This window comes from Mauremys reevesii, linkage group 7 (assembly GCF_016161935.1).
Source record: "Mauremys reevesii isolate NIE-2019 linkage group 7, ASM1616193v1, whole genome shotgun sequence".
NCBI classification, from domain to species: domain Eukaryota; kingdom Metazoa; phylum Chordata; order Testudines; family Geoemydidae; genus Mauremys; species Mauremys reevesii.
The window spans coordinates 38,638,825-38,661,239 of record NC_052629.1 but is presented as its reverse complement, the minus strand read 5'-3'; the positions used below and the strand labels follow the sequence as shown (position 1 = coordinate 38,661,239).

At 42.5% G+C, this 22,415-nt stretch overlaps 1 protein-coding gene across 1 annotated transcript in view; it reads left to right on the top strand.

Moving 5' to 3' along the window:
* IPMK (inositol polyphosphate multikinase) overlaps nucleotides 1-22,415 on the top strand; it is a 79,539-nt gene that overhangs the window by 24,293 nt on the left and 32,831 nt on the right. The window lies entirely within an intron of this gene.

Below are 22,415 nucleotides of genomic sequence, written 5' to 3'. Positions count from 1 at the left end.
TCATTTCTGTTGGCAGTTGTCTGAAAATGACAGATCATATGGCAACTGTTCAGTGTTTTCCCCAGGAATTGAAATGGAAGGTTTTTTTTTTTTTCAAATTTACAGGGGGGCAGGGTCATGGCTGATGAGGGATGAGACTGTCAGGGTGAAGGTGGGCTGTATGGCACCCTAGTAAAAACTGAAAAATGTTTCATGACTATTTTATTAGATTTAACTCATGTTTTAAAATCATCACAAATTAAAGTTGGCCACTCAAGCCTTCTATGAAGCACTACATCTACATCCTTCTTGGTTTCGTGTTATAATTTTGCACAACTCTGTTAATGAACTTCTTGAATGCAATGCATTTATCTTTGATGGCTTCTCGTGTATCCATTCCTTCAATTGATATGCTCAATAGTTCATTCATATTATCAGGCAGAAGGTGACTTCTTTCAGAACACAAAATTCTATTCAATGATGAAAAAGAATGCTCAACTGTAGCTGTTGTGACTGGGAGTAGCAAGAGTTGAATTCCTACTTCTTTCATCCCAGGAAACATAGCACAAAGATTGGGTTGAGCCACTAGTGATGATTTAAAAAAAAAAAAAAGTTGAAGTCAAATCTTCATTCATTCATCCTATGATATTCCACTCTGTGTTTAAATTCTCTATTCTATTTTGAGCACATGGCAGCCCCATTGCTGGTAGTGCCTCACTCCACTCAACTGTCTGTGTTTTATAGGACAGGGATCTGTAAAAGCTACGTAGAGGTTGAGTAGAATCTAGAAGTCGCTGTTGTAGATTTTTAAGAATCCAGTCTATGTACTTTTTTCAGTTGTCTTAACAAACACTTCTTGTGCTCTTCACTTATCAAGGCATTTATATTGAATCTTTTAGTCAACTTCTGAACTGAAGTCTTTGCTTCTTCCAGTACTTTTTCAGCGGATAGGTCTCTGATTCAAATGTAGCTTCTATTGCTGGACAAAGATCTACTACTGTTGTAGCAGATGCCTGGATGGCATTGTTTAATGACCCAAGTGGTTTCAACAGTAGACTTACAAGAGAGAGAATGGCAGTAGTCTTCTCTGAACATAGTAGCAAAAGTAATCCACCAGCCTCACTACTTAGATCCATCCCATCTTGGTAGATGCTTCCCAAAGCCAGTAATAACGGCTGGAGTAATTTTAAGACACGAGCCAAGGATCGCTTGAGAGAGAGCCAGCGGTTTTCACAGGTTGGATTAATTTGAACTTCAGTCCCAGTATATCTTCTATATTTTCCAAGGTATTCAGTCTTTTTGGACTCTTGCTGAAAAAAGAATATAATGAAGACATTAAATTTATAGCTTTTTTTAACATCTTTTGAAGTCTGCAGATGGACTCTGCAGTGTGTATAGGAGAGATTAGAGTTACACTTTTCTCTGAGCAAAGCTTGTACTCCACCATGTCTTCCAAAAAAGTTTGCAGCTCCATCAAACGCACAAGCAGCCATCTGTTTGGGGCCCAATTGACAAGCATTTAACTCTTCTAAGATGTGGGTTGTCACAGATACAGTCGATGTGTCTTCTATAACTTGAACATCTAGAAATGCATCTACTGGCCTGCCACTGACATCAAGATAATGTACATAATGACTTAATACTTGATGCCCATTTGCATTGGTGCATTTATCAGCCATGTGTGCAAATTTTTTGAATCTGGTGAGAGAGTTCTTCACTTTTTCAACTGTTGAGTCTTTCACTGTTGCACCACATGCTTCTAGAGAGTCAGTTGAGTTTCTTGCCAAAAGATGGTGAGCATTTGCTAGTCTTGTCTGGAAACAGTGTTCAACTTCAGGATGAACAAGTGACAATGCACTTACCATTGGCCTCCAGTTTGTAGTGTGTGGTATCTCTTGCTTAAATAGAAAGTATGATGCCACAGCCATGTTTGTTTGCATGAACTGTGTTGTCTCCCCAGCATTCTTAACAGCCTCGTTAAGTACTTCTAAAATTGGCTTTGAAAGTGGGCTTATAAGGCTTTCTGCATGTTGATGCACTCCAGAGACATGATGTTTTGCAGCCTTTTCAGTTTGTCAACATTGGCTTTGCTGATCGGTCTGACAAACCAAGCTCCTCCACTTTTACCAATTATAGCATTGGAAAGCTTTCCTTCTTCATAAGCTTTTTTGCAAGAGGTGCACCAGTAGCCATCTTTTGTAACTTCAATAAATGGGAACACTTTGACTGACAAACATCAGGAACTGCCCATATGTTTTGGAGGCACTGTTTCTTCACTAGGTAGCTGTATTTGTGCTTTGGGCTGGTTGGATATAGATACACCACTTGAACCTTCAAATGACACGTTCTTGATGTTTTCTTCACCTTGGTTGGTTTTTGAGGCCTTTGAGTGGAAAAATTGTTGCATTGTGTTTTTGTCTTTTTCACTTTGACCTGCAACGTATAAAAGAGAGATGAATAAATTAAATGTTTTGTTAGGATAATGCAAATTTAACATAAGGATAATGCAAATTACACCAAAACACATAACCGTTCTAGATTTCTAAAACAAATATAATTTAAAAAAAATTAATTTAAATTGACTTTTGAAAAGTAAGCCATCATGGGATAAGAGGGAAACTTCTCTCATCGATCAGTAACTGGTTAAAAGTCGGGGAACCAAAGAATAGGCATGAATGATCAGTTTTCAGAATGGAGAGATATATAAATAGTGGTATCCTTGAGGGGTCGGTACTGGGACTATTACTGTTCAACATATTCATAAATGATCTGGAAAAATGGGTAAATAGCGAGGTGGCAAAATTTGCAGATGATACAAAACTATTCAAGATCATTAAGTCCAAAGCAGACTGCGAAGAGTTACGAAGGGATCTCACAAAACTGGGTGACTGTGCAACAAAATGGCAGATGAAATTCAATGTTGATAAATGCAAAGTAATGCACATTGGAAAACATAATTTCAACTATACATACAAAATGATGGGGTCTAAATTAGCTGTTAACACTCAAGAAAGAGATGTTGTAGTCATTGTGGATGGTTCTCTGAAAATGTCCACTCAATGTGCAGTGGCAGTCAAAAAAGCAAACAGAATGTTGAGAGTCATTAAGAAAAGGGATAGATAATAAGACAGAAGATATCATATTGCCTTTATATAAATCCATGGTACGTGCACACCTTGAATACTGTGTGCAGATCTGGTCACCCGATCCCAAAAAAGATATATTGGAATTGGAAAAGGTACAGAGATGGGCAACTAAAATTATTAGGGATATGAAGCAGGAGGAGAGATTAAAATGACTGGGAATTTTCAGCTTAGAAAACTGACTAGGGGCGGGATATGATAGAGGTCTATAAAATCTTGACTGGTGTGAAGAAATTGAATAAGGAAATGTTATTTAATCCTTCACAAAACACACAGAACTAGCAGTCACCTAATGAAATTAATAGGCAACAGGTTTAAAAAGGAAAAACAAAAGGAAGTACTTCTTCACAAAATATAGTCTACCCGTGGAACTCTTTGCCAGGGGATGCTGTGAAGACCAAAACTATAACAGGTTTAAAGAAAGAACTAGATAAATTCCTGGAGAATATGTCTATCAGTGGCTATTAGCCAGGATGGGCAGGTATGCAACACCATGCTCTGAGTGTCCCTAGCCTGTTTTCCAGAAGCTGGGAATGGGATGGATCACTTGATGATTACCTGTTCTGTTCATTCCCTCTGAAGCATGTGGCTTTGACCGCTGTTGGAAGACAGGAAACTGGGCTAGATAAACCATTGGTCTGACCCAGTGTGGCCATTTGAATGTAAAAATAAATTAATTATAATAAAGATGTTTAGTACAGAAACTCCCCAACATAATGACCTCTCAAGATAGCAATGATGTGAGTTAACCTTGGCAAATAATGCATTTTAAAAATCCTGGCCTACTAGGAAATGTATTTATATAAGTTTCCATTCCCAGTCACAAATCTAGCATTCAGGAGCAAAGTCACTAAAATGTAGTCCAACAAACAAATGTTTATTTAACATGCCCCTCGCTTTTCCCTCCACCGCATCACGCTCCCCAATGTTGTCATTGGTCAGTGGAGACTCAGAGTTCAGAGGTTCTTTCACATGAGTTCACCTCCCAGGTGAGGGGCAAGAAGGCACCTTGCTCGTTCCTCCAGCTGCTCACTGTTTGTTCTTGCCACTGTTGTTCGTTGTCATACTGTTCACTCCATCGCTCTGTTGCCAATGGCCCTGTGCTGTCACCTTCTGCTGCCACCTGCCACTGTGACCTTTGTGAGTTGGTCTCTTGAAGTTCCACCCAGCTCCCAGTGGGGGAACCTCGCTGCTAGTGCAGGCTGGGCTCTCTCTTCCACAGAAACATTGTCCCACAGCAGGTCTAAGCACTTAGACGTGTTTATTAGTGTTTCAGCTGTAATGGTTACTTAACAAAACAAAAGACTCTCTATGGAGCTTAATCAGCTCTGTCTTTAAACAGTGGAGAGGGGCAGGTCAAATAGTACTTGTGACTCAGGCAGACCATCAAGCAAAACACCTGTCCCCACCCTCTCTCTTGATGCCCTCAATCAGCACAGGCTAAGTACAGTTCTACTGCCCTTTACTCATACAATAAGAACAACAACATTTCATTACCCCCCACATTCAAGTGATTTGTAACCCAACTGTTGTCAGTAGCTACCGGTGCTCTGCTCTTGTTTGATGATAACAGTCAGCTGCGTGCGTGTTCCCTCTGTGTGCTGCCCCAGCTCTGCGGAGATAGCTGACACAGCAGACCCCGAGAGAATCCCCAAAGACCACAGACTCTAGTAAGGTACGAAGGAACCCGAGACAGGTTTGTCAAACGAAGCACAGTAATAGTTTCCTGTAGACTCTACAAGACATACTACGAATTTGTGCCCCCTGGCAATGGACCAGCTCAGTCAGTGGTGGGACTTTCCACTGCCCCCTAGACCAGACAAAGATGTGCACTTCGGGGCCTACTTTTATACATTTACAGGACAGATTACTCATCCCTGCTGATGTATTGAGGTACAGCCCCTTGGCTCATTAGGGTGCTGTGTCTCCCCTTTGATCATGTTGTTTCAGACAAACAGATCTATCCATCATGCTGTCCTGTCTTTTTAAGATGCACCTGCCTGTTCCTTGTTATGTCTATGGAGTGTCCTTGTATTGGGCTGTCAAGGTGCCATCTTGGCACAAGTTCCTCTTATTAGCACTTATATGTGAATGCACCTGCTTCTAACAACCCTCTTCTCGCCAACTTCTGTGAGTGAGGCCTGCCTCTGGCTCACAGCCCAGCTTTGCTTAGCAATGCCCAGAAGTACTTTGGTTCAGGCTTTAGGCCTAAGACTGGGCCTCTGACACAAAAGTTTGTTTCAAGGCCTCATCTTACTACACAACCCCAGCCAAAATCTATCACTTCGGCAACACAGCTCTATTTGCTGGATAGCTAGGTGGATTATATGTGAATGTAAATACAATCTGGTCTTGAAGCCTTTTCCCCTAGCTCATCACTAGCTGTCAGGGAGAGCTCAATTAGAATTTGCTTATAAATCATAATCTGAAATTATTAGGTTGGCCAACATCACCGAAATGAATGCACTAACATTGTCCTAAAAAACAGCTGTATAAGGAAGCTAGTCTATGTTCATATTTTTCAAATCTATTATACTTTTTCAGATACATGTATTTTATCATACACTGTATATGCTTTTAAAGTGTGTATTAATGTTTCAATTTCAATGTAAATTTCCAAACAATCACTAAATTGGCAACACTGCATGTAACTAGTTCACAAAACTGGGGAGGGGGTATTGGGGAAATTTGGGGGGGCGTGTAAGGAAATCCCTGCCACTGTTGTCTGTTTCAGTAGGACAGCAGAAGCTCCCTGCCCCCTGCGTGGTAATGGCTAATCTCCATTGAGCAGAGAGCCAAAAGTGCCACTGATACGGGGTAATCACAAAATAGGAGTCTTACAGTAAAAAGCAAGGCAGACTGCTTAGTGGGACAATATTGGATCAATTAAAGTGGAACCTGCACCAAACAACAAATATAATAGCAATAATGGCCCAGAAGGGGAAACCACAGTTGAATCTCTTCAGAAGCAGATGATAAATCCAAAGTGCCAAGATAATTTTCAGGAATCAGTGAAAATGTAAGACCTCTTTAGTCCTCTCTATTCAACTTCTGCCTAAATATGGATGACTAGGTTGAATTTTTTCTTTGATTGTTTTCCTGGAAGACCTAAATTTGGCCAGGGAGAGAGACCTTTTCAGTCCAACAATCCTCTAGTTAACAAAAAGAACAGGAGTACTTGTGGCATCTTAGAGACTAACAAATTTATTTGAGCATAAGCTTTCGTGGGCTACATGCATCCGATGAAGTGGGCTGTAGCCCACGAAAGCTTATGCTCAAATAAATTTGTTAGTCTCTAAGGTGCCACAAGTACTCCTGTTCTTTTTGCGGATACAGACTAACACGGCTGCTACTCTGAAACTAGTTAACAAAGTAAAACTTGGCTTGCTTGATTATTTGTTTTCTATGAGATTATTTCATTGGGTATTTTACTTTGACACACGGTCTTGTAGAGAGTAATCTACACTGATGAGAAATGACAAATAGTGATTATCTCTGTTACTAGGGAGGGGAAAAAAATAAACTGTAACAGGAGACTGCAAGACAAATACTGAAACTGTCCCCTATAAAAGGCAATTTACTAACAGATTAACTATCAGTAATTTTAGTTAATGGCTTACTAGACATTGCTTAAATTGATAGCTTTAAAGAATATGTATACCAATATTAAAATAGTAGTGTAAGCGTTGTCATGTGCTGTTAATATGTGGCTAGTATCTGCTGTTAAAACTGCAGAGAACCCCTTCCTCTTTCAAATAAATTATTTCCCCTCAGGCTCTTGTCGCCATTTTCAGGCACATACTCTGGAGGCTGCCTACAGAAGTGGCCCATATCTTACTGCATAGGGGTGCAGAACTATCCAGAAAGTGGTACCACTTCATTTCTAATGGCTCTGCCTAGTTAAAAAGCTGAGATTCTCTTGCTGTTCATTGGTTGCAGCTCATTTCAGCAGACTTCCAAATCATGAGCAGGGAGAAGAGAAAACATGTCCTTAGTGGGGTTTTCCTTCTTGAGAATTTCTTACACTGCAACAGATTCTGACAACTCACTTGCGCATTGCAGCCTAATGGAAACGTGTAGTTGGAGCCAGTGGGAAACAACAAGAAATTGCAAGACAGGAGGGAGATAAGTTTTTTGGGGGTGTGTGAGTGTAACTCTAATATGGCACCTTTTCTGTCTTTCCCACTTGATATTTTTTTCTTTTGTTTCTGGGAAAACCACTTTCTCCTGCTGCCAGCTAATGTTAATCTTGTAGCTCAAATAGTGGCAGTCAGTACTGCAGGTTTATGGTTCAAACCCTCTTGATTGATGTGGCTGGGAGGAAGCTATTTGTTTCTCATACTAGAAGTTGGCTTTTACTTTTTTCTTTAAAATTAAAACTCATAGACTAAGACAGTGCTTACATGCAATCTAATATTTTTAAATGGGTTAAGCTGCCAAGTCAAGCACTTGTGCACTAGGAAATAAGATTTATAGTTTATCATGCAACCTCTGGGTTAGGTCGAATGTAGCTGCATTAGGTCAATTTTATAACGAATGTGTCTACACAAGCAACCCTGTTCCATCAACCTAAAGGTCTCTTAAAATCAGCTTCTGTACTCCTCCCCAGCGAGGTAGTAGCACTAAAATCGACCTTGCTGGGTCGAATTTGGGGTAGTTTGGACGCAAATCGACTTTATTGGCCTCTGGGAGCTATCCCAGCGTGCTCCAATGTGACCGCTCTGGCCAGCACTTTCAACTCCGATGCAGTAGCCAGGTACACATGAAAAGCCCTGGGAACTCTGGAATTTCATTTCCTGTTTGGTCAGTGTGGCAAGCTCAGCAGCACAGGTGACCATGCAGTCTCCCCAGAATAGCAAATGAGCTCCAGCATGGAGTGAACAGGAGACACTGGATCTGATTGCTGTATGGGGAGAAGAATCTGTGCAGGCAGAACTCTGATCAAAAAGAAGAAATGCTAATATATATATATGCCAAAATCGCACAGGGCATGATGGACAGAGGCTACAACAGGGACACACAGCAGTGCTGCGTGAAACTCAAGGAGCTCAGGCAAGCCTACCAAAAGACAAAGGAGGCAAACGGTCGCTCCGGGTCAGAGCCCCAGATATGCCGCTTCTGTGATCAGTTGCATGGCATTCTGTGGGGGGACCTTACCACTACCCAACCACTGTCCGTGGACACCTGCAAGGGGGGAGTCTCAAGCAAGATAGAGGAGGATTTTGTGGAGGAGGAGGAGAATGCACAGCAGGCAAGCAGTGAATCTGTTCTCCCCGGCAGCCAGGACCTTTTCATCACCCTGGAGCCAATACCCTCCCAAGGCAGGATCCCTGACCCTGAAGGTGGAGAAACTGCAGTACAGGGTTTAAAAGCAATAGTGTTTAATGTTTGATTTGCCTTGAAGACTTGGGATGCATTCGCGGCCAGTACAGCTACTGGAAAAGTCTGTTAATGTGTCTGGGTTGGAGCGGGAATACTCCAGGGACATCTCCATGAAGCTCTTCTGGAGGTACTCTGAAAGCCTTTACAGAAGGTTTCTGGGGAGTGCTGCCTTATTTCGTCCCCCGTGGTAGGACACTTTACCACACCAAGCCAATAGCAAGTAGTCTGGAATCATTGCAGGACAAAGCATGGCAGCGAATGGTCCTGGGTGCTGCACATCCACCCAAAAACTGCAGACCCTCCTTTTAAATGGCAAACACAACCAGCATTGGTTGCTATGGGAAAGGAGGGCGCTGCAGTTTGAAACCATTCCCACATGTTATGAAGGTGTTAGAAGCCAAACCCGCGTACCTTTTGGCTTACCATGGGTGCCTGGAAACCGAATTCTGTGTCCAGCCGTGTGTGATGTGTCACCATACTGGCAGGCGCTCAATATAAAAGGCAAAATGCAACCTTGTACCTAAAGCACATGTGCTGTCTGCTGTGAATTGCTTGATTCACTGTGAAAGAGTCTCACATTTCTGAGAACAAAAGGATCATCTTAAATTTTACTCTCCCCTTTTTAATCCACCCGCCAGTGCAAATGTTTCTATGCTCCCCCTATAATCTCCATCCCTGAGGTTATCGCAGATTAGAAGGTGAAAAAAATGCACTCGCAATTACATGTTTTCCGAGCTCCTGTAGTCCTCCTGCACTGTTAGAGCACAGCTGAATGTATGGAGGCATTCAGTGGCAGAGATCAGGCTCAGCATCCAGTGAGCATGATGCGAAGAGGCAGGATGCAATGCTGAGGCTAATAGGGGAGCAAACGGACATGCTCGGGCGTCTGGTGGAGCTGTAGGAAAGCCAACAAGAGCACAGACCACCCCTGCATCCACTGTACAACTGCCCTCCTCCCAAAGTTCCATATCCTCCTCACCCAGATGCCTAAGAACGCGTGGGGAGGCTCCGGGCACCCAGCCAGTCCACTCCAGAGGATGGCCCAAGCAACAGAAGGCTGTCATTCAAAAAGTTTTGATTTGTAGTGTGGCTACAATAAGCAATGTGGCCTTGTCCTTCTCTCCTCCCCCACCCTACCCCTCCCAGGCTACTTTATCAGTTATTTCCTTTATTAATTAAAAAAAAAAAGAATGCATGGTTTCAAAACAGTAGTGACTTTATTTCCTTTGCCAGCTGTGATTGAAGGGGGGAGGGTGGTTGGCTTACAAGGAATTATAATCAACAAAGGAGGTGGGTTTGGATCAAGGAGAAAAACACACAACTGTCACATCCTAGCCTGGCCAGTCACGAAACCAGGTTTTCAAAGCCTCTCTGATGCCCAGCGCGCCTACTTGTGCTCTTCTAATCGCCCTAGTGTCTGGCTGTTCAAAATTGGCAGCCAGGCGATTTGCCTCAACCTCCCACCCCGCCCTAAACGTCTTCCCCCTTACTCTCTTAGATATTATGGAGCACACAGCAAGCACTAATAACAATGGGAATATTGGTTATGCTGAGATCTAAATTAGTCAGCAAACAGCGCAAGTGAGCTTTTAAATGTCCACCGTTCTGCACTTGCTCAGCCTATAGTTGAACTGCTCCTTACTACTGTCCAGGCTGCCTGTGTATGGCTTCATGAGCCATAGCAGCAAGGGGTAGGCTGGGTCTCCAAGGATAACTATAGGCATTTCAACATCCACAACAATAATTTTCTGGTTTGGGAAGTAAGTTCCTAAAGATGTGAGCATCATGCACCTTTCCCGGCCATCCCAGGTTGATGTCGGTGAAACGTCCCTTGTGATCCAGCAGTGCTTGCAGCACCATTGAGAAGTACCTCTTGTGGTTTAAGTACTGATTGGCAAGGTGGTCCAGTGCCAAGATAGGGATATGCGTTCCGTCTACCACCCCACGACAGTTAGGGAAACCCATTGCAGCAAAGCCATCCACTCTGACCTGCACATTTCCCAGAGTCACTACCCTTGTTAGCAGAAGGTCAGTGATTGCGTTGTCTACTTGAATCACAGCGGTGACCACAGTAGATTTGCTCATGCCAAACTGATTCCTGACTGACTGGTAGCTGTCTGGCGTTGCAAGTTTCCACAGGGCTATCGCCACTCGCTTCTCAACTGTCAGGGCAGCTCTCACCTTGGTATTCCTGCGCTTCAGGGCAGGGGAAAGCAACTCAGAGAGTTCCATGAAAGGGCCCTTATGCATGCGAAAGTTTCGCAGCCACTGGGAATTGTCCCACACCCGCAACACTATGCGGTCCCACCAGTCTGTGCTTGTTTGCCAGGCCCAGAATTGGAGTTCCACTGTATCAACCAGCAACACTGCTGCCATGATGTCCCAATTGCCACATGTCATGCTTTCAGGAATGTCTGTGTCTATGTCCTCATCACAATCGTCCTCATGCTGTCATCTCTTAGCCAGGTTCTGCACATATTGCAGTATAATGCGTGAGGTGTTTACAATGCTCGCAACAGCAGCAGTGAGCTGAGTGGGCTCCATGCTTGCCGTGCTATGGCGTCTGCACGGGTAACCCAGGAAAAAAGGCGCGAAATGATTGTCTGCAGTTGCTTTCACGGAGGGAGGAATGGTACATGATGACATGTACCCAAAACCACCCGTGACAATGTTTTTGCCCCATCAGGCTTTGGGAGCTTAACCCAGAATTCCAATGGGCAGTGGAGACTGCGGGACCTGGGATAGCTTCCCATAGTGCACCACTCCGTGAGTCGCTGCTAGCCATAGTAGTGAGGACGCACTGCACCTGCTTAATGCGCTTAGTGGAGACATACCCAATCAACTGTATAAAATTGATTTCTAAAAATCAACTTCTATAAAATTGACCTAATTTTGTTGTGCAGACATACCCTTAAAGACGTAACTTGGTGTTTTTCCCCCAAAGGACACTTGTTTAATTCACTGTACAGGCTGGCTGCACAAGAAAGCAGAATTGACTGTTGCCCAGGCAACCCTAATATGCCATTCTTTTCTTTAGAGTGCTTGTATTTGAAATTAACATTGATTTAATGTATTTTATGTGTGTAATATAGGTATATTAGTACAGGTGCAACAGGTACATTTTTCACCTGAAGCCTGATCCTGAATTCCTTGTGCTCCCATCTGTTCTATGGAGCCATTGTGACTTTGAGTGTATGGGCAACATTGGATAGGGATCATGGGCACTGGACCGGGGGGCCATGGCCCCATCACTTTTTACTGGCCATAAGGACAAGTGATGGGGAAGGGAGGGAGTGGAAAGGAGCAAGCGGGAGCGGGGTTTTGGGGGAAGGGATGACGTGGGGGCAAAGCCTTGGGGGAAGGGGTGGCATGGGGGCAGAGCCTCAGGCAGGAGTGGCACGGGGGCATTGTTCAGGTGCTGCTGGGGGGGACCCCCTCCACACTTTTAGGGAGCTTCTGCCACTCCTGCTGGCAGTCCTAAGTGATCATCTTCCCTCTCTCTCTCTCTGCTACCCCTCCACCCTAGTAAAGCAGCAGCTTGCTTCAGAGGATTTTCTGCTTTGCTTCTTCCAATTATAATTAGGATTCCAGTGACTTGAGGCAGCTCAAAAGAACTCTGATGGATCATCTGCCCCCTCAGTTGCAAAAAGTCAGCCAGCCATTTGATGGAGGTGTCTGGGTTGGAAGATTTCTGATAGAACTGTAACAACTAAAAGGCTCAGCCCTTTTTCAGCCTATGTAGGGCAAAGAATGATAAGGCAGCCTGTGTTCCATAAACTATTCTTTGCTGGTTACAGAAAAAGAAGTAGATCAGGGAGGCAAGGGATCTTTTGCTGCAGGTTGAATTACAGTATTTAATAAACCCAGTTAATCATTTTTACAGTCTTAATTCACATAACTATGCTTTCCTAAAAAAGAAATGAACAGGAGCTCTGTCACTCCATCAATGTACTAATGTACTTTTGCCCCTCTGCAATGTTTTATATAGAAGAAACAGTTTCAAATAATAAAATTCAAAGAATTTTCTTATCCCTTAGGATTTTATCTGGGGCATCTTGTGTCTTGCATAAGTGGGGGTTTTTTTGGGAGGAGGGAGGGACTTTTCTGCTGATTTGTGGTTTGATACCCTGAAGTATAATCTGTGCAGGATGTTTTTGTGACACATTGAAATTTACCTATTCATGATCATGAATGTGGTGCTGTAGCCCAAAATGGGATGGAGAGTGAGGTCAAAATGGGAGAAGTGGCACAAATGAATAAGCTGCAGTAACTTGAAAATACTAAGGTGTGTGGTTTTTGCTTTTGTTTTTGGACCTTTTTTGGCTGCAGAACTTAAAGGTGTCCATGTAGTTCCTCTAACAGAGGCTGTTCATCATCACTCATTAGTTTCTTCTGCACTCCACATAGTCATATGTGAACATCATTTCTTTTATATAGTTTTCCGCTGAAGTGGAGGATTCCTACAAATCCCAAACCTAATGAAGAATAAAACACAAACCTCCAAAAGGAAAAACAATTAAATTAGATGAAAAAGGAATATTAAATTGAATATCCCTGTATTAAGCATACCTTAAAAAGACATGTCAACTTAAAACAAATTTCTAACAGAAGTTGTTTATTTACTATAATTAAATAGTTAAAAGTAACTACGATTATAAACTTAATTAGAATATTTATTCTGTGTTCAGATTGATTACTTTGCATTTGTATGCTGAGAGTTTCATTGCTTCTTCTGAATATTCTGTTTTTCTTTTTGTGTGGATCTTTCACGCAGTAATGGGATAGAAAAAGACTTAACAAAAAGGAAATGTAACTTGCCACACCTTAAAAATTTAACATGGGGAAACAAGGGCATGTATTTCCTTAAACTATTTTTTTTGTAAATGACTGTATTTCAAGTTGGCAATATCTGTATAAGGTCCCTTCTCTCTTACTCTATCCCAAAAGCAGTGGCTAGAAAACTAGCAGATCTCTGGCAGCATCCATGTCACTGAACATAAAATGTTTATTTTGAGAGAAGCTGTAACAGAACACAAATTAAAGAAAATGATCTACCAAGCTCCACTCCAGGCAAAAGACTGAGTAAACTGATGATCTTTCAGGGCACAATGCAAAGTTAGAGGTTGGGGAAAGCCAACTTTATTTGCATATTTTCAGTAGAGGGTATCTTGCCACCAGTTCAACCTCATTGCCTTATGAGGTTTTGCACAGATAAACCTGAAGGCAGCATTTGAACCTGCAGGTGGAAAAAGGAGTGTATTTTGTACCTATCATCTACTGAGGCAGTATGTAAAGCTACTACTTAAAGCTTTTATAAATAGGCTATAAACTGATACTTTTTAATATTGTCTAAAATACTTGAAAACAAAATCTCATCCATACTCTAAAGCAGTGGTCCCCAATCTTTTAGTCTGGCAGACACCAGACGAAGGACCGTGGTGGCGGTGGAGCACCCGCTGAAATGTCGCCGAATTTCTGCGGCATTTCGGCGGCGACGCCACTCGATGATGTTGCTTGTGGGTGGCAAGTGGCGTCATCGAGAGGCGTCGCCGCCGAAACGCCGCAGAAATTTGGCGGCATTTTGGCAAATGCTCCACCGCTGGCCAGGACGTGGGTGCATTTAGATGCCCCCTCAGGCGCCATGTCGCCCGCGGGCACCGCGTTGGGGACCCCTGCTCTAAAGAGTGTGTCATTTCAGCCTGTTTTCAGAATTCAGTCATATGTCCAGGTCATCTTCTTGATCTGTGTATATCCAGAGCTGCTCTTAAGGGACATGAATGTGATTGGTTAAGTAAGAAAGCTATAATTGAATTTGGGCTATTTGATTCTTAAAGCTCATGACCTTCTTTTCTTGTCTGGCTTGTTAGAGGTAGCCCTTTGTAGAATTTCAATTGTCTAGTCTTCATGTTTAATGCTGTGTTTAGAGAGAGACCATATTTTGCCAGTTTCAAAGGAGCCCCAAGTTGGGCTCCACCCTCCCCCCCCCCTTTTTTTTTTTTGCATGCTCAAACATGCGTCCCAACACCTGCATACTACTGTGTGTGTACAGTGGTGTTAGTGCTTGAAAAGTATGAGCAGAAATACCCACGCATGGATGCCACTTCTTGAAAATTTGGCCCATGGTCCTTTATTCTCCATTCTCCAAACAGTACAAAATATTTGTTTGAAAACATGGTAAATGAATTTTAAAACAGTCCACTCATGCTGTTGGTGCCATCACATTTTGCTGACGACAATTTAACTTTCTCCACTTTCTCCACTTACTGTATAGAATTGCCTGAGCTATCTAGTTAGAACCATTAGACCAAACAGCAGTACTGAAAATACAGTAAGAAAACCCTATGCACCACAACGTAACAGAAGAAACTGATTTTTCAGTTAGTTTGCTAGATAACTTAAAATGGCATGAGTGAGAATAAGTAGCAGGTAAAATAGTTCTCTAAAGGGGAAAATAGATCAATACAAGCTGTTTTTAATCAAACTATTTACATAATTATTAATAATGTGGCCCCAACAGTGTGCAGTGCCCATATATCCATGATATAGTTGTACAAACATGCTCAAATTACAACCCAGATCATTGCTAATTTATTCCCTCAGTACAGTAGGCTGTGTTTAATCTTGCAAAGTCGGGAGTTTTATTTTGGCAACAGAACACTGGAGCTCAGGCTAAAATACAGATTTTGATGGATAATTTTCTGTGCTGTATTAACTTGGATTATAATATGAGTATAGTTATAGTAAGACAATTACACTGTACTTAATTTTTCTGCATCATTTTAGAATGTAAACATAAGAATACATGATCCATCGTTAGAATAAGGTGTTAGTACTAAACACTAATATGCCATAGTTCAGTTAAGGCAGCACTTCATTTCCTGTTGTTGCTTTATTTATCACATGCTCTCAGTAGACTGTTAATAGATTATTGAGAAAAGTGTGGGTTGACTTAACACCACCCCTCCCCCAAATCTGATTTCACTATTGAAAACATGAGGCTTGAGTGGTTTGTTTATTAAATATGTAAAACATTAAAATACATCTAGGTTTGATCTATGCTTCCTGTAGTATAATGAACTCTTTTGTTTAATGCGGGAGCTCTATTCTGTACTGAGCTTCTTACTGGCAAATGTTTTGGTGATTACATATTTAGTATGACTTGGTTTTTAACTACTGTAACTTCAATAAGTAGCTGAATTTTGGAAGCAATTTGCTAATAATTAGATGTAAAATCTTTGTTTACAAACATAGGTCTGTAAGATGACATGACAAAGCAAATAGTTTACTAACTTGATCAGCTTGAGTGTAACTAAATCCAGTTACACCTCTACCCCGATACAACGCTGTCGTCGGGAGCCAAAGAATCTTACCGTGTTATAGGTGAAACCGCATTATGTTGAACTTGCTTTGATCCGCCGGAGCGCGCAGCCCCCCCTCCCCGGAGTGCTGCTTTACTGTGTTATATCCGAATTAGTGTTATATTGGGTCGTGTTATATCGGGGTAGAGGTGTACCTCAATTTTTTTTTCTGTCTTGCATCAGACTTTGACCAAAGTCTTGGTACCATTTTTCTTCTTTATTCCTTCCAATGCCTTCCAACAGGATAGCACAGTTTTCTTCGTCACCTGCAGAAGATGCCCCCAGTATGCCTATGTTGGTAAAAGCCCTGTTGTAGCTGTAGTTATATAGTCAAAAGTGTTTATATTAGTATAGCTTATGATGGTAAAGTTAAACTGGCAAATCCCTCCTAGAATATACTAGTCCTAATGCAAAATGCACATTGTGGTCCACCTAAAATGCTTTGACGTAGTCATTTTAGTGTTCGATGTAGCTATGGTGTAACCAGTTCTATATATATCAGAACAGAGGTCGGCAACCTTTCAGAAGTGATGTGCTGAGTCTTCACTTATTCACTTTAACTTAAGGTTTCGCGTGCTGTTAATACATTTTAACGTTTTTTCGAAGGTCTCTCTATAAGTCTATATTATACAACTAAACTATTGTTGTATGTAAAATAAACAAGGTTTTCAAAATGTTTCTTGGCCACAGAGTGCATCATGACCTCATACAGAAAGTCCTCTTTAGTTCTTTGTGGCTGCTTTCTAATTCTGCACAGCCGTTCAACCGGCGATAACAAAGAGGGAAGCTGGGCTTCCAAAGTCATATCTGTGAAGCCAAAATACAACATTTTACAGAAGCAGTGTTGTTTGCAACACACAGACCACTGATTTAAAACACAGCCACAATTCACATACCTGTTACTAAGCCCACATGAGCCACAAGACCCCGAAAATGGCGAGTAACTGCAGGGGCAGGGGAAATCAGTGATCCAGGACCGTACTGTTCACTTGGGGAGAGCCAGCACTGTAGCGGGGGCTTTTAATCATTCCCTGTCCCCACATTTTTCACAGGCTGTGTTCATTATGGAAGATATCTTGCTGCTGAGGGTGAGCAGGGAATCAAGGAAGGGTCTTCTCCAAGACTGCGGCTTCCGCCCTGTCCTTATGTGGCTTGCCTGTGTGCAGCAATGGTCCCCGCCCCCCCATCCCCTCCAGGGATGGCAGAGTGGCGCGGGAAAGTTACCCTTATTGGGGCAAGAAACAAAGCAGCTCTGCCAAAGAACTTGCGGCAGCGGATTGCCCAGTATCTCCATGAGAGTTTCCTGGAGATCTCATAGAATCATAGAATCATAGAATTCAAGATCAGAAGGGACCATTATGATCATCTAGTCTGACCTCCTGCAAGATGCAGGCCACATAAGCCGATCCACCCACTCCTTAGCAAGTGAACCCTGCCCCATGCTTCGGAGGAAGGCGAAAAACCTCCAGGGCCATAGCCAATCTTCCCTGGAGGAAAATTCCTTCCCGACCCCAAATATGGCGGTCAGCTGAACCCCGAGCATGCGGGCAAGACTCTCCAGCCAAACCCTCTGGAAAAGGTTACATCATACCAGGCACATAATTGACCTATTGACTAAGCCCGTTATCCTATCATACCATCCCCTCCATAAACTTATCTAGCTTAATCTTAAAGTCGTGGAGGTCCTTCGCCCCCACTGTTTCCCTCGGTAGACTGTTCCAGTATTGCACTCCCCTGATGGTTAGGAACCTTCGTCTAATTTCAAGCCTGAATTTCCTGACTGACAGTTTATATCCGTCGTCCTCGTGTCCACATTAGCACTGAGCTGAAATAATTCTTCTCCTTCCTGGTATTTATCCTCTGATATATTTAAAGAGTGTAATCATATCTCCTCTCATCCTTCTTTGGTTAAGGAAAACAAACCGAGCTCCTCAAGTCTCCTTTCATACGAAAGGCCTTCCATTCCTCGGATCATTCTAGTGGCCCTTCTTTGTACCTGTTCTAGTTTGAATTCATCCTTCTTAAACATGGGAGACCAAAACTGCACACAATACTCCAAATGAGGTCTCACCAGCGCCTTATATAACGGGACTAGCACCTCCTTATCCCTACTAGAAATACCTCGCCTAATGCAACCCAAGACCGCATTAGCTTTTTTAACGGCCACATCACATTGCCTACTCATAGTCATCTTGCGATCAACCAGGACTCCTAGGTCCTTCTCCTCCTCCGTTACTTCCAACTGGTGCGTCCCCAGCTTATAACTAAAGTTCTTGTTAGACATCCCTAAATGCATAACCTTACACTTCTCACTATTGAATTTCATCCTGTTACTAATACTCCAGTTTACAAGGTCATCCAAATCTCCCTGGAGAATATCCCGATCCTCTTCCGAATTGACAATACCCCCCAACTTGGTGTCATCCGCAAACTTTATCAGCCCACTCCTACTCTTGGTTCCCAGGTCAGCAATAAATAGATTGAATAAAATCGGACCCAAAACCGAGCCTTGAGGAACTCCACTGGTAACCCCCCTCCAACCGGACAGTTCCCCCTTCAATACTACCCTCTGCAGTCTCCCCTTTAACCAGCTCCTTATCCACCTCTGAGGCAGAGTCCCATGAAGTGAGGGAGTCCTGTTCCGTCGCTCAGACTAGGCATGTGGTGGTACGTGCATCACACAGACACAAGCTTGCTTTCTTCAACCCACCTGCCCCCGACAACTTTCTTTAGTGATTCTCAAAGCCAGTTACCGGGGGCCTCCTCTGCTGTTTATGCTTTGCCAAGATCTGACAGGTGTGACTGGCTAGCCTCTTCCGGGGTAGAGAAGAGCTCCTGGCTGCATGCTTCTCTGACCTCTGAGTTGTCCTCTGCCTCTGGGTCCCTCTCCTCCTCCACATCCTCGCCCAAGATTTCCTCCTCCTGACTCGGTCCATTCTCGACTGGCATGTGATGCACCAAAGTATCGACAGTGGCCTTCGCAGTGGGGGTGGGGTCGCCACCAAGTATCACATCCACCTCTTCGTAGAACCGGCAGCTCATGACCGGAGCGGCGGTTTGCCTCCTGCGCCTTGTGGTAGGCATTCTGCAGCTCCTTCACTTTGACCCTGCACTGCAGTGTGTCCCGGTCATGGCCCCTTTCTGTCATGCATCGTGAAATCTTTCCATAGGTATAATAATCCCTATGGCTGGAGCACAGCTGGGACTGGACAGCCTCCTCTCCCCAAATGCTAATGAGCTCCAGCAGCTCGGTATTGCTCCAAGTGGGGGATCGCTTGGTGCATGGAGCAGGCATGATCACCTGGAAAGATGTGTTGAGACCACTGCACGCATCACCGAGCAAACGGGAAGAGGACTTTCAAAATTCCAAAGGAATTTACGGGGTGGGGATGACAGTTGGTCACCTGAGGGCAGGGCAGTAGCCTTCAAACCAATGACCAGAGAGGTGAGAACAGTATTGTGGGACACCTTCCAGGGGCCAATCACAGCGCTGTAATTGACCAGGGTATCCACTGGAACTGCGGCGCTGTACCCCTAGCGCAGAAAGCTGTACGCCTCTCGTTGGGATTTTTTTTTTTTTTTACACAGCACTGCAACTGCACAGTTTTTGCGCATTAATTGGTTTAGTAGTGTGTACACCTCGGGAGTTACAACACAGAAGGCTGCTTTACTGCACAGAAACTTGACAGTGTAGCCAAAGCCTTGGTATTTTGTTGGTTAGAAAATTGACTGAAATGTCTTTATATAAAATCATGTTCTTCCTGTCTGATATCAAACTGAAACTTCTATCTAGTTTAATAGGCACCACCAAAGCAATACATCTTTAAGAAAAATGAGTTTGGAAGTATTAGAGACTTTCTGAAATCCACTTCCATAAGATGTTTTACTAAGTAGACTATGGAAATGTCGAATAACAGCTGTTGAATTTAGTAGAAAAACTATATTGCTTTATTGCAACTTATAGTATAGCTGTCTTTGTCAGAAGAGTAATTTTACAATGTTTACAAGGCCCTCTTTTGCCCAGCAAAAACATTTTACACAATTGTTGGAGTGGGGAATATCCTGAGAAATTAAGTGCAATTTCCCTTTAGTCTCAGGTATCTTTTGCTAGAATCTGACAGTTTACATACAACTATATTTTAAATAATTGTTTCATAATTCTTTATAAATATTCATGAACTCAAAGTGTTGTAATTGTTAACCTCCTCAGTAGCTGAATGACTATTCTGATATTTGTTTACTGAGATGTGTTGAGAAATATTAGAATAGTAGGCTAAAGGGAAACCTCATCTGACTTTTGACTTGACATGAATATATTTCCACATTCTTGTGACAGTCACATGATACTACTTAAGAAGTTGTGAAGTCAAACAGTTAAAAGTTAGGAAATTTTAGATTTACAGTTGCTGTTCCGACCTTAATTCTTCCCCACCCCACCCGTTTGTGCTTACATCTCATGCACTGCATGAGGCTGTGGTGCTGTGGGAAATATAAAACATGATCATATAACTAAAGGCTTTATCATAATGCATTTCCACAAAGAGGCAGAATTAAAGCTGCATATGCAGGCATAAATCTGGCATTTCCTAGCTTTAAATGCTTGACTTTACAACCTAATGTTCTTTAATTTTTTTTTATTATTTACAACTATAACAACATCCCATTATCGGAAGTGTCTGAACCCTGAACCTTCAGCACTGTAGGACAGATTTCAACCACTTAATTTATAGAACAAGCTACAATAGTTGGCAGCAGAGAAGTTTGAGGGGAGTGGTCTTGGTGAGCCTGGTCTTTTTCTTTCTCCTTGTCTCATTCCCTGCACATTTATCTTTGTTCTCAGTGTTGCTAAAAAGTACTTAAAAAACCATATCAATTGCACTGCACATGTTCATAATGCAATTTCAAAACATTTGAGATTCTGTCAAATGACTAGTTTCATTAAAACCTTTGAAAATCCTCTCCAGCTGAGCTTCAGGAGACTGAAAGTCTGTTTCGACAGGAATCTACAGCTGTTTCTTTGCCAAGATGTAAAATTCTCACTCACCCTTTTTTTTTTTTTCCTCTTCCTTTCTGCCAAAGATTGGCCACTTGACCAGGTGGATAATCCATTTGATCTTGTTGACACCTGGCTGTGGGGTCTGTTTGTCTGTTGTTTCTGAGGAACTGGTTTGTAGCTGTTTTTGCAAACTTGGAACATATCTCTCTAATATTGTACAATAGAATCTTTATGTACCATGTTGCCACACACATTTTACCAAGGTAGTAATGATCAGCCAGTTATGAGTTTTCAAATGATACCTCACAAGGCATGCTTTGTACAACATTAATCATAGTCTTGTAAAAGGAGTGAACATAAGGTGCAGACTGTCACGGTGAATGAGTGATGTATATGCTGAAGATTGTGTGTTTGGAATAAGCAGTAACCTTTGGTTCCAGGCAAGGCTTATTGATAGTCCATGTTTCCAACTTTCGTAGTTATTGTGCACACAGCATGTATTGCTTAATGTAGCATTAACTGTAATGCTGTTGTATGAGCTCAAGGGGAGACTGACCTGTCCTCACTTACAGACAGCCCCCCAACCTGAAGCAAATACTCACCAGCAACCACACACCACAGAGAAAAAAAAAAACACTAACCCAGGAGCCTATCCTTGCAACAAAGCCCGATGCCAACTCTGTCCACATATCTATTCAAGTGACATCATCATAGGACCTAATCACATCAGCCACACCATCAGGGGCTTGTTCACCTGCACATCTGCCAATGTGATATATGCCATCCTGTGCCAGCAATGCCCCTCTGCCATGTACATTGGCCAAACCGGACAGTCTCTATGCAAAAGAATAAATGGACACAAATCTGACATCAGGAATCATAACCTTCAAAAACCAGTAGGAGAACACTTCAACCTCTCTGGTCACTCAGTAACAGACTTAAAGGTGGCAATTTTGCAACAGAAAAGCTTCAACAGACTCCTATGAGAAACTGCTGAACTTAAATTAATATGCAAACTAGATACCATCAATTTAGGCTGAGCCATTACACACATTGAATTACACACATTGTTAAGTATCCTCAAACCTTCTTGTCAAACTGTCTGAAATGGGCTATCTTGATTATCACTACAAAAGTTTTTTTTCCTCTCCTGCTGATAATAGCTCATCTTTAATTAATTAGCCTCTTAGAGTTGGTAGGGCAACTCTCACCTTTTCATGTTCTCTGTGTGTGTGTGTATATATATATCTCCTTACTATGTGTTCCATTCTATGCATCCAATGAAGTGGACTGTACCCACGAAAGCTTATGCTCAAATAAATTTGTTAGTCTCTAAGATGCCACAAGTACTCCTGTTCAAGTTACCATTGTTGTAGGTATCATAACTGAATTTGTTGACTCCTGTACTTGTGAAATTTAGTTGCGTGTCCATGGCTGTCTTAAAACAAAGTAGACAATGCAATTTCACATTAATATGCAAGATCCCCTATTCAGTTCATATTCAGCATTCTGGACTTTGTGTCTGATTATAGTGTGCTTACTGGAGTGCATGCAATC